The sequence below is a fragment of the Pan paniscus genome, chromosome 6 (genome assembly GCF_029289425.2).
Source record: "Pan paniscus chromosome 6, NHGRI_mPanPan1-v2.0_pri, whole genome shotgun sequence".
Classification (NCBI taxonomy): Eukaryota; Metazoa; Chordata; class Mammalia; order Primates; family Hominidae; genus Pan; species Pan paniscus.
In genome coordinates this window covers 123,296,048-123,310,413 of record NC_073255.2, presented here as the reverse complement: position 1 = coordinate 123,310,413, position 14,366 = coordinate 123,296,048, and positions in this window count along the sequence as shown.

The following is a 14,366-nucleotide window of genomic DNA, read 5'->3' as shown; positions in this document are numbered from 1 at the left end:
CATGTTTACACAGATAGCAGTGTATATATTTCCATCTTTGCTCAGTGAGAGGTGTAGGTATTTCCATCTTTGCACAGATTGAGGTGCAGATATTTACATGTTTACCCAGATAGTATTGTAGTTATTTGCATGTTTTTACAGATAGCGGTGTAGATATTTCCATGTTTATAGAGATAGCGGTGTAGATGTTTCCATGTTTATACAGTTAGCGGTGTAGATGTTTCCATTTTTCTACAGATAGCGGTGTAGATGTTTCCATGTTTTTACATATAGCGGTGTAGGTATTTCCATGTTTATAGAGATAGCGCTGTAGATATTTCAATGTTTATACAGATAGCAGTGTAGATATTTCCATGTTCATACAGATAGCGGTGTAGATATTTCCAACCTCATAGAGATAGCGGTGAAGATATTTCCATGTCCATACAGATTGCGGTGGAGATATTTCCATGTTTATACAGATGGCGGTGTAGATATTTCCATGTTTATACAGATGGCTGTGTAGTAATTTCCATGTGTATACAGATGGCAGTGCAGATATTTCCATGTTTATACAGATGGAGGTGTAGATATTTCTATAATTGAACAGATTGCGTTGTAGATATTTCCATCTTTACATGGATAGCGGTGTACATATTTCCATGTTTACACAGATAGCTGAGTAGATATTTCCACCTTTACACACATATTTTTGAAAATATTTCCATGTTTACACAAATAGCGGTGTAGTTATTTCCATGTTTATAAAGATAGCGGTGTAGATATTTCCATGTTTATACAGTTAGCGATGTAGATATTTCTATGTTTGTACAGATAGCGGTGTAGATATTTCCATGTTTATACAGATAGCTGTGGAGATATTTCGATGTTTATACAGATGGTGGTGTAGATATTTCCAAGTTTATACAGATAGCGGACTAGATATTTCCATGTTTATAGAGATAGCGGTGTAGGTATTTCCAAGTTTAAAGAGATAGCTGTGTAGACATTTCCATGTTTATACAGATGTCTGTGTAGTTATTTCCATGAGTATAGAGATGACAGTACAGATATTTCCATATATATACAGATGGACGTGTAGGTATTTCCATGTTTATACAGATGGCAGTGTAGATATTTCCAAGTATACACAGATGGACGTGTTGTTATTTGCATGTTTATACAGATAGCGGTGTGGCTATTTCCATGTTTATTCAGATAGCGATATAGATATTTCCATGTTTATACAGATAGCGATATAGATATTTCCATGTTTATAGAGATGGCTGTGTTGATATTTCCATGTTTATACAGATGGCCGTGTAGATATTTCCATGTTTATACCGATAGTGCTGTAGATATTTCCATGTTTATACAGATGACTGTGTACGTATTTCCATGTTTATACTGATGCCGGTGTAGATGTTTCCATGTGTAAAGAGATAGCCATGTAGATAATTACATGTTTATACAGATAGCGGTGTAGACATTTCCATGTTTATAGAGATAGCAGTATTGTTATTTCCATATTTATACAGATGGTTGTGTAGATATTTCCATATTTATACAGGTACATGTTTAGATATTTTCATGTCTATACAGATCGCGGTGTAGATTGATCCAACTTTCTACAGATGGCAGTATAGATATTTCTATGTTTATACCGATGGGGATTTAGATATTTCCATGTTTATACACATGGCGGTGTAGATATTTCCATATTTATGCAGATGGCTGTGTAGATAATTCCATGTTTATAGAGATGGCGATGTAGATATTTCTATGTTTATAGAGATACCGGTGTACATAATTCCATGTTTATAGAGATAGTCGTGTAGTTATTTCCATGTTTATACAGATAGCGGTGTAGATATTTCCATGTTTATACAGATATTGGTGTTGGTATTTCCATGTTTATATAGAAAGCGGTATAGATATTTCCAAGTTTATACAGCTCGCGGTGTAGTTATTTCCAACTTTAAACACATGGCAGTGTAGATATTTCCATGTTTATACAGATAGTGGTGTAGATATTTCCATGTTTACAGAGATGGCTGTGTAGATAGTTCCATATTTATGGAGATGGCTGTGTAGATATTTCCCTGTGTATAAAGATGGCAGTTTAGATATGTCAATGTTTATAGAGTTGATGGTGTAGATTTTCCATGTATATACAGATGACTGTGTAGATATTTCCAAGTTTATACAGATGGCGGTGTAGATATTTACATGTTTAAAGAGATAGCGGTGTAGATATTTCCATCTTCGCACAGGTTGCGGTGTAGATATTTCCATATTTACACAGATAGCGGTATAGATATTTCCATGTTTTCACAAATAGCAGTGTAGATATTTCCATGTTTCCACATATAGCGTTGTAGATATTTCCATGTTTATACAGATAGCGGTGTAGTTGTTTCCATGTTTATACAGGTAGCAGTGTAGATATTTCCATGTTTATAGAGATGGCTGTGTAGATATTTCCATGTTTATACTGATGGCATTGTAGATATTTCCATGTTTATACAGTTAGTGGTGTAGATATTTCCATGTTTATATAGATGACTGTGTAGATAATTCCATGTTTATACAGATAACGGTGTAGATATTTCTATGTTTATACATATCGTGATATAGATATTTCTATGTTTACACAGATAGGGTTGTAGATATTTCCATGTTTACAGAGATAGCGGTGTAGGTATTTCCATATTTGCTCTGATTGCGGTGTAGAAATTTCCATCTTTACACAGACAGCGTAGTATATATTTCATGTTTACACTGATAGCAGTGTAGATATTTCCATATTTACATAGATAGTGTTATAGATATTTCCATGTTTATACAGATAGCGATGTAGATATTTCCATGTTTATAAAGATATCGGTGTAGATATTTCCATGTTTATAGAGATAGCGGTCTGGATGTTTCCATGTTTATACAGAAAGCGGTGTAGATATTTCCATGTTTATGCAGATAGCGTTGTAGATATTTCCATGTTTAAACAGATAGCGGTGTAGGTTTTTCCATGTTTATACAGATATCGTTGGAGATATTTTCATGTTTATACAGATAGCGGTGGAGATATTTCCATGTTTATACAGATGGCATTGTAGATATTTCCAAGTTTATACAGATAGCGGTGTAGATATTACCATGTTTATACAGATAGCGGTGTAAATATTTCCTTGTTTATACGGATAGCGGTGAAGGTATTTCCATGTTTACCCAGACAGCGGTGTGGCTATTTCCATGTTTATACAGATAGCAGTGTAGATATTTCCACATTTATAGAGATAGCCGTGTAAAGATTTCCAAGTTTATGTAGACAACGGTGTAGATATTTGCATGTTTATGGATACAGCGGTGTAGATATTTCCATGTTTTTAGAGACAGCGGTGTAGGTATTTCCATATTTATACACATAGCAGTGTAGATATTTCCATGTTTATAGAGACAGCGGTGTAGATATTTGCATGTTTATACAGACAGCGATGTAGATATTTCTATGTTTATAGAGATAGTGGTGTAGATATTTTCAGGTTTATACAGACAGTGGTGTAGATATTTCCATGTTTATAGAGATAGTGGTGTAGATATATCCACGTTTATACAGATAGCAGTGTAAATATTTCCATGTTTGTACAGATAGTCGTGTAAATATTTCCATGTTTATACACATAGCGGTGTAGATATTTCCATGTTTATAGAGATAACGGTGGGGATATTTCCATGTTTATACAGAAAGCGGTGTAGATATTTCCATGTTCATGTAGATAGCGGTGTAGATATTTCCATGTTTAAACAGATATCGGTGAAGATATTTCCATGTTTATACAGATATCGTTGGAGATATTTCAATGTTTATACAGATAGCTCTGTAGATATTTCCTTGTTTATACAGATAACGGTGAAGGTATTTCCATGTTTACACAGACAGTGGTGTGGCTATTTCCATGTTTATACAGATAGCAGTGTAGATATTTCCATGTTTATAGAGATGGCTGTGTAGATATTTCCATGTTTATAGAGATAGCCATGAAGATATTTCCATGTTTACACAGATAGGGGTGTAGACATTTCCATGTTTATAGAGATAGTGGTGGAGATATTTCCATGTTTATACAGATTGCGGTGGAGATATATACATGTTTATACAGACTGTGGTGTATATATTTCCAGGTTTTACAGATAGCGGTACAGATATTTCCATTTTTATACAGATAGGGGTGGAGATATTTCCATGTTTATAGAGATAGTGGTGTAGATATTTCCATGTTTATATAGATAGCGGTGTAGATAATTCCATGTTTATACAGATAGCGGTGTTGATATTTCCATGTTTACACAGAGAGCGGTGTAGCTATTTCCATCTTTGCACAGATTGTGGTGTAGATATTTCCAGGTTTACACAGATAGTCGTGTAGATATTTCCATCTTTGCACAGATTGCGGTGTAGATATTTCCATCTTTTCATAGATAGCGGTGTAGATATTTCTATGTTTATGCAGATGGAGGTGTAGATATTTCCATGTTTATAGAGACGGCTGTGTAGATATTTCCATGATTATCCTGATGGCAGTGTAGATATTTCCATGTTTATACAGATAGTGGTGTAGATATTTCCGTGTTTATACAGATGACTGTGAAGGTATTTCCGTGTTTATACAGATGGCGGTGTAGATAATTCCATGTTTATAGCGATAGCCAAGTAGATATTTCCAAGTTTATGCAGATAACGGTGTAGACATTTCCAAGTTTATAGAGATAGCGGTGTAGATATTTCCGTATTTATGCAGATAGCGCTGTAGATATTTCCATGTTTATACAGATAGCGGTGTAAATATTTCCATGTTTATACAGATAGCGGTGTAGATATTTCCATAATTGCACAGATTGCGGTGTAGATATTTCCAACTTTACACTGATGGTGGTGTACAGATTTCCATGTTTACACAGATAGCTGTGTAGATATTTCCATGTTTACACAGATAGTGTTGTAGATAATTCCATGTTTATACAGATAGAGGTGTAGATATTCCCATGTTTATAAAGATAGCGGTGTAGATATTTCCATGTATATAGAGATAGCGGTGAAGATATTTCCAATGTTTATACAGATAGTGATGTAGATATTTCCATGTTTATACAGATAGCAGTGTAGATATTTCCATGTTTATACAGATAGCAGTGTAGATATTTCCATGTTTATACAGATAGCGGTGTAGATATTTCCATGTTTATAGAGATAGCAGTGGAGATACTTCCATGTTGATACAGATAGCGTTGTAAATATTTCCATGTTCATAGAGATAGCAGTGTAAATATTTCCATGTTTACAAAGAAAACGGTTTAAATGTTTACACATTTACAGAGATAGCGGTGTAGATATTTCCATGTTTATACAGAAATTGGAGTAGATATTTCCACGTTTACAGAGATAGCAGTGTAGATATTTCCACGTTTATACAGATAGCGGTGTAGATATGCCCACATTTATAGAGATAGCGGTGTAGATATTTCCAAGTTTATACATATAGCGGTGTATATATTTCCATGTTTACAGAGACACCGGTGTAGATATTTCCACGTTTATAGAGATAGCGGTGTAGATATTTCCATGTTTATAGAGACAGCGGTGTAGATATTTCCACATTTATAGAGAGCGCCGTGTAGAGATTTCCAAGTTTATGTAGACAACGGTGTAGATATTTGCATGTTTATAGATACAGCGGTGTAGATATTTTCATGTTTTTAGAGACAGCGGTGTAGATATTTCCATGTTTACACACATAGCAGTGTAGATATTTCCATGTTTATAGACACAGCGGTGTAGATATTTGCATGTTTATACAGATATTGCTGTAGATATTTCCATGTTTATACAGACAGCGGTGTAGATATTTCTATGTTTATAGAGATAGCGGTGAAGATATTTTCAGGTTTATACAGACAGTGGTGTAGATATTTCCATGTTTATAGAGATAGCGGTGTAGATATATCCACGTTTATACAGATATTGGTGTAAATATTTCCATGTTTATACAGAAAGTGGTGTAAATATTTCCATGTTTATACATATAGCGGTTTGGATATTTCCATGTTTATAGAGATAGCGGTGGGGATATTCCCATGTTTATACAGAAAGCGGTGTAGATATTTCCATGTTCATGTAGATAGCGGTGTAGATATTTCGATGTTTAAACAGATATCGGTGTAGATATTTCCATGTTTATACAGATATCGTTGGAGATATTTCAATGTTTATACAGATAGCTCTGTAGCTATTTCCTTGTTTATACAGATAACAGTGAAGGTATTTCCATGTTTACACAGACAGTGGTGTGGCTATTTCCATGTTTATACAGATAGCAGTGTAGATATTTCCATGTTTATAGAGATGGCTGTGTAGATATTTCCATGTTTATACAGATGGCTGTGTAGGTATTTCTATGTTTATACAGATGTCTGTGTAGATATTTCCATGTTTATAGAGATAGCCATGAAGATATTTCCATGTTTACACAGATAGCGGTGTAGACATTTCCATGTTTATAGAGATAGTGGTGGAGATATTTCCATGTTTATAAAGATAGCCATGAAGGTATTTCAATTTTAACACATATAGGGGTGAAGAAATTTCCATGTTTATAAAGATAGCCATGAAGGTATTTCAATTTTAACACATATAGGGGTGTAGACATTTCCATGTTTATAGAGATAGTGGTGGAGATATTTCCATGTTTATTCAGATAGCGCTGGAGATATATCCATGTTTATACAGACTGCGGTGTTTATATTTCCAGGTTTTACAGATAGCGGTGCAGATATTTGCATTTTTATACAGATAGCAGGGGAGATATTTCCATGTTTATAGAGATAGAGGTGTAGATATTTCCATATTTATACAGATAGCGGTGTAGATATTTACACGTTTATTCAGATGTAGGTGTAGATATTTCCCTGTTTATACAGATGGCGGCGTAGAGATTTCCATGTTTATACAGATAGCGGTGTAGATATTTCCATGTTGACACAGAGAGCGGTGTAGCTATTTCCATCTTTGCACAGATTGCGGTGTAGATATTTCCAGGTTTACACAGATAGACGTGTAGATATTTCCATCTTTGCACAGATTGCGGTGTAGTTATTTCCATCTTTTCACAGATGGCGGTGTAGATATTTCCATGTTTATACAGATGGAGGTGTAGATATTTCCATGTTTATAGAGACGGCTGTGTAGATATTTCCATGATTATCCTGATGGCAGTGTAGATATTTCCATGTTTATACAGATAGTGGTGTAGATATTTCCGTGTTTATACAGATGACTGTGAAGGTATTTCCGTGTTTATACAGATGGCAGTGTAGATAATTCCATGTTTATAGAGATAGCCAAGTAGATATTTCCAAGTTTATGCAAATAACGGTGTAGACATTTCCAAGTTTTTAGAGATAGCGGTGTAGATATTTCCATATTTATGCCGATAGCGCTGTAGATATTTCCATGTTTATACAGATAGCGGTGTAGATATTTCCATGATTGCACAGATTGCGGTGTAGATATTTCCATCTTTACACGGATGGTGGTGTACAGATATCCATGTGTACACAGATAGCTGTGTAGGTATTTCCATGTTTACACAGATAGTGTTGTAGATAATTCCATGATTATACAGATAGAGGTGTAGAAATTCCCATGTTTATAATGATAGCGGTGTAGATATTTCCATGTTTATAGAGATAGCAGTGGAGATATTTCCATGTTTATACAGATAGCAGTGGAGATACTTAAATGTTTATACAGATAGTGGTGTTGTTATTTCCATGTTTATACAGATACCGGTGTAGATATTTCCATGTTTATACAGATAGCAGTGGAGATACTTCCATGTTTATACAGATAGCGTTGTAAATATTTCCATGTTCATAGAGATAGCAGTGTAAATATTTCCATGTTTACACAGATAACGGTTTAAATGCTTACACATTTACAGAGATAGCGGTGTAGATATTTCCATGTTTATACAGAAATTGGAGTAGATATTTCCACGTTTACAGAGATAGCAGCGTAGATATTTCCACGTTTATACAGATAGCGGGGTAGATATTCCCACGTTTATAGAGATACCGGTGTAGATATTTCCAAGTTTATACATATAGCGGTGTAGATATTTCCATGTTTACACAGACACCGGTGTAGATATTTCCACGTTTATAGAGATAGCGGTGTAGATATTTCCATGTTTATAGAGAGAGCGGTGTAGAAATTTCCACATTTATAGAGATAGCCGTGTAGAGATTTCCATGTTTATGTAGACAACGGTGTAGATATTTGCATGTTTATAGGTACAGCGGTGTAGATATTTCCATGTTTTTAGCGACAGCGGTGTAGATATTTGCATGTTTATACACATAGCAGTGTAGATATTTCCATGTTTATAGAGACAGCGGTGTAGATATTTGCATGTGTATACAGATATTGCTGTAGATATTTCCATGTTTATACAGACAGCGGTGTAGATATTTCTATGTTTATAGAGATAGCGGTGTAGATATTTTCAGGTTTATACAGACAGTGGTGTAGATATTTCCATGTATATAGAGATAGCGGTGTAGATATATCCACGTTTATACAGATAGCGGTGTAAATATTTCCATGTTTATACAGATAGTGGTGTAAATATTTCCATGTTTATACAGATAGCGGTGTAGATATTTCCATGTATATAGAGATAGCGGTGGGGATATTTCCATGTTTATACAGAAAGCGGTGTAGATATTTCCATGTTCATGTAGATAGAGGTATAGATATTTCCATGTTTAAACAGATATCGGTGTAGATAGTTCCATGTTTATACAGATATCGGTGTAGTTATTTCCAGGTTTATACAGATATCGTTGGAAATATTTCAATGTTTATACAGATAGCTCTGTAGATATTTCCTTGTTTATACAGATAATGGTGAAGGTATTTCCATGTTTACACAGACAGTGGTGTGGTTATTTCCATGTTTATACAGATAGCAGTGTAGATATTTCCATGTTTATAGAGATGGCTGTGTAGATATTTCCATGTTTATACAGATGGCTTTGTAGATATTTCCATGTTTATACAGATGACTGTGTAGGTATTTCCATGTTTATACAGATGACTGTGTAGGTATTTCCATGTTTATACAGATGTCTGTGTAGATATTTCCATGTTTATAGAGATAGCCATGAAGATATTTCCATGTTTACACAGATAGGGGTGTAGACATTTCCGTGTTTATAGAGATAGTGGTGGAGATATTTCCATGTTTATACAGATAGCGGTGGAGATATTTCCATGTTTATAGAGATAGCAGTGTAGATATTTACATGTTTATTCAGATGTAGGTGTAGATATCTCCCTGTTTACAGATGGCGGCGTAGATATTTCCATGTTTATACAGATAGCGGTGTAGATATTTCCATGTTTATACAGACAGCGGTGTAGATATTTCCATGTTTACACAGAGAGCCGTGTAGCTATTTCCATCTTTGCACAGATTGCGGTGTAGATATTTCCAGGTTTACACAAATATCGGTGTAGATATTTCCATGTTTATACAGATACCGTTGGAGATATTTCAATGTTTATACAGATAGCTCTGTAGATATTTCCTTGTTTATACAGATAACGGTGAAGGTATTTCCATGTTTACACAGACAGTGGTGTGGCTATTTCCATGTTTATACAGATAGCAGTGTAGATATTTCCATGTTTATAGCGATGGCTGTATAGATATTTCCATGTTGATACAGATGTCTGTGTAGATATTTCCATGTTTATACAGATGTCTGTGTAGATATTTCCACGTTTATAGAGATGACTGTGTAGGTATTTCCATGTTTATACCGATGTCTGTGTAGATATTTCCATGTTTACACAGACAGCTGTGTAGATGTCACCAGGTTTATAGAGATGAATGTGTAGGTATCTCCATGTTTATACAGATTGCGGTGTAGATATTTCCATGTTTTTACAGATGGCGGTGTAGATTTTTCCATGTATATACAGATAGCGGTGTTGATATTTCCATGCTTATAGAGACAGTGGTATAGATATTACCATGTTTACACAGATAGCAGTTTAGTTATTTCCATCTTTGCACAGATTGCGATGTAGATATTTCTATCCTTACAAAGATAGCGGTGTCGAAATTTCCTCTTTCACACACATTGCCGTGTAGATATTTCCATGTTTACACAGATAGTGGTGTAGATGTTTCCATGTTTATACAGATAACTGTGTAGGTATTTCCATATTTATACAGATGACAGTGTAGATATTTGTATGTTTATACAGATGGCGGTGCAGATATTTTCATGTTTGTAAAGATGGCGGTGTAGATATTTCCATGTTTATGCAGGTGGCGGTGTAGATATTTCCATGTTTATGGAGATGGCGGTGTAGATATTTCTGTGTTTATAGAGATAGCGGTGTAGATATTTCCATGTGTATAAAGATGGCGGTGTACGTATTTCCATGTTTATAGAAATAGTGGTGCAGATATTTCCATGTTTATACAGATAGCGGTGTAGAGATTTCCACGTTTATAGAGATAGTGGTGTTGGTATGTCCATTTTTATACGGATAACGTTGTAGATATTTCCAGGTTTACACAGCTCGCGGTGTAGATAATTCCATCTATATACAGATGAAAGTGTAGGTATTTACCTGTTTATGCAGATAGCCGTGTAGATATTTCCATGTTTACACAGATGGATGTGTAGATATTTCCATGTTTATACAGATGACTGTGTAGATATTTCCATGTTTTCACAGATGGTGGTGTAGATATTTCCATGTTTATACAGAGAGCAGTGCAGGTATTTACATCTTTATAGAGATAGCGGTGTAGATATTTCCATTTTTGCACAGATTGCGGTGTAGGTATTTTCATCTTTACATAGATAGCGGTGTAGATATTTCCATGTTTACACAGATAGCTGTCTGGATATTTCCATGATTACACTGATAGCTTTGTAGATATTTCCATGTTTATACAGATAGCGGTGTAGATATTTCCATTTTTATAGAGGTCGCAGTGCAGATATTTCCATGTTTATACAGATAGTGGTGGAGATATTTCCATGTTTATACAGATAGCGGTGGAGATATTTCCATCTTTATACAGATAGCAGTGTAGATATATCTATGTTTATACAGATAGCGGTTTAGATATTTCCATTTTACACAGATGGTGGTGTAGATAGTTCATTGTTTATGGAGATGGCGGTGTAGATATTTCCATGTTTATAAATGTGTCAGTGTAGATATTTCTAGGTTTATAGAGATGGCGGTGTAGATATTTCCATGTTTATAGAGATAGCTGTGTAAATATTTCCATCTGTATAGAGATAGCGGTGTAGTTATTTCCATGTTTATGCAGATGGCTGTGTACATATTCCCATGTTTATACATATGGCGGCATAGATATTTCCATGTTTATATAGATAGCGGTGTATATATTTCCATATTTATAGAAATAGCAGTGTAGATATTTCCATGTTTATTCAGAGGGCGGTATAGGTATTTCCATGTTTATACAGACAGCGGTGTATTTATTTCCATGTTTATACAGAGAGACTTGTAGATATTTGCATGTTTAAACAGATCGTGGTGTTGATATTTCCACGTTTATACAGATAGTGGTGTTGGTATTTCCATGTTTATACAGATAGCAGTGTAGATATTTCCATGTTTATACAGCTCGGGGTGCAGGTATTTCCATCTTTATACAGACGGCAGTGTAGATATTTCCATCTTTACACAGATGGCGGTGTAGATAGTTCCATGTTTATGGAGATGGCGGTGTAGATATTTTCATGTTTATAGAGATGGCAGTGTAGATATTTCCATGTTTATAGAGTTTGTGGTGTAGATATTTCCATGTTTATAGAGATTGCAGTGTAGGTATTTCCATGTGTATAGAGATAGTGGTGCAGATGTTTCCATGTTTATACTGATGGCTATGTAGACATTTCCATGTGTATACAGACGGCAGTGTAGATATTTCCATGTTTATAGAGATGGTGGTGTAGATATTTCCATGTATATACAGATGACTGTGTAGATATTTCCATGTTTACAGATGGCAGTGTAGATATTTCCATGTTTATAGAGATGGTGGTGTATATATTTCCATGTATATACAGTTGACTGTGTAGATATTTCCATTTTTATACAGATAGCGGTGTAGATATTTCCATATATAAACAGAGAGCGGTGGTGATATTTCCATGTTAATACAGAGAGCGATGTAGATATTTCCAAGTTTATACAGATTGCTTTGTATGTATTTCCATGTTTATAGACGTAGCGGTGTAGGTATTTCCATGTTTATACAGATGGCTGTGTAGATATTTCCAAGTGTATACATGGCAGTGTAGATATTTCCATGTTTACGCAGATGGAGGTGTAGATGTTTCCATGTTTATAGAGATAGCGGTGGAGATATTTCCATGTGTATAAAGATGGCGGTGTACGTATTTCCATGTTTATAGAAATAGTGGTGCAGATATTTCCATGTTTATACAGATAGCGGTGTAGAGATTTCCACGTTTATAGAGATAGTGGTGTTGGTATGTCCATTTTTATACGGATAACGTTGTAGATATTTCCAGGTTTACACAGCTCGCGGTGTAGATAATTCCATCTATATACAGATGAAAGTGTAGGTATTTACCTGTTTATGCAGATGGCCGTGTAGATATTTCCATGTTTACACAGATGGATGTGTAGATATTTCCATGTTTATACAGATGACTGTGTAGATATTTCCATGTTTTCACAGATGGTGGTGTAGATATTTCCATGTTTATACAGAGAGCAGTGCAGGTATTTACATCTTTATAGAGATAGCGGTGTAGATATTTCCATTTTTGCACAGATTGCGGTGTAGGTATTTTCATCTTTACATAGATAGCGGTGTAGATATTTCCATGTTTACACAGATAGCTGTCTGGATATTTCCATGATTACACTGATAGCTTTGTAGATATTTCCATGTTTATACAGATAGCGGTGTAGATATTTCCATTTTTATAGAGGTCGCAGTGCAGATATTTCCATGTTTATACAGATAGTGGTGGAGATATTTCCATGTTTATACAGATAGCGGTGGAGATATTTCCATCTTTATACAGATAGCAGTGTAGATATATCTATGTTTATACAGATAGCGGTTTAGATATTTCCATTTTACACAGATGGTGGTGTAGATAGTTCATTGTTTATGGAGATGGCGGTGTAGATATTTCCATGTTTATAAATGTGTCAGTGTAGATATTTCTAGGTTTATAGAGATGGCGGTGTAGATATTTCCATGTTTATAGAGATAGCTGTGTAAATATTTCCATCTGTATAGAGATAGCGGTGTAGTTATTTCCATGTTTATGCAGATGGCTGTGTACATATTCCCATGTTTATACATATGGCGGCATAGATATTTCCATGTTTATATAGATAGCGGTGTATATATTTCCATATTTATAGAAATAGCAGTGTAGATATTTCCATGTTTATTCAGAGGGCGGTATAGGTATTTCCATGTTTATACAGACAGCGGTGTATTTATTTCCATGTTTATACAGAGAGACTTGTAGATATTTGCATGTTTAAACAGATCGTGGTGTTGATATTTCCACGTTTATACAGATAGTGGTGTTGGTATTTCCATGTTTATACAGATAGCAGTGTAGATATTTCCATGTTTATACAGCTCGGGGTGCAGGTATTTCCATCTTTATACAGACGGCAGTGTAGATATTTCCATCTTTACACAGATGGCGGTGTAGATAGTTCCATGTTTATGGAGATGGCGGTGTAGATATTTTCATGTTTATAGAGATGGCAGTGTAGATATTTCCATGTTTATAGAGTTTGTGGTGTAGATATTTCCATGTTTATAGAGATTGCAGTGTAGGTATTTCCATGTGTATAGAGATAGTGGTGCAGATGTTTCCATGTTTATACTGATGGCTATGTAGACATTTCCATGTGTATACAGACGGCAGTGTAGATATTTCCATGTTTATAGAGATGGTGGTGTAGATATTTCCATGTATATACAGATGACTGTGTAGATATTTCCATGTTTACAGATGGCAGTGTAGATATTTCCATGTTTATAGAGATGGTGGTGTATATATTTCCATGTATATACAGTTGACTGTGTAGATATTTCCATTTTTATACAGATAGCGGTGTAGATATTTCCATATATAAACAGAGAGCGGTGGTGATATTTCCATGTTAATACAGAGAGCGATGTAGATATTTCCAAGTTTATACAGATTGCTTTGTATGTATTTCCATGTTTATAGACGTAGCGGTGTAGGTATTTCCATGTTTATAC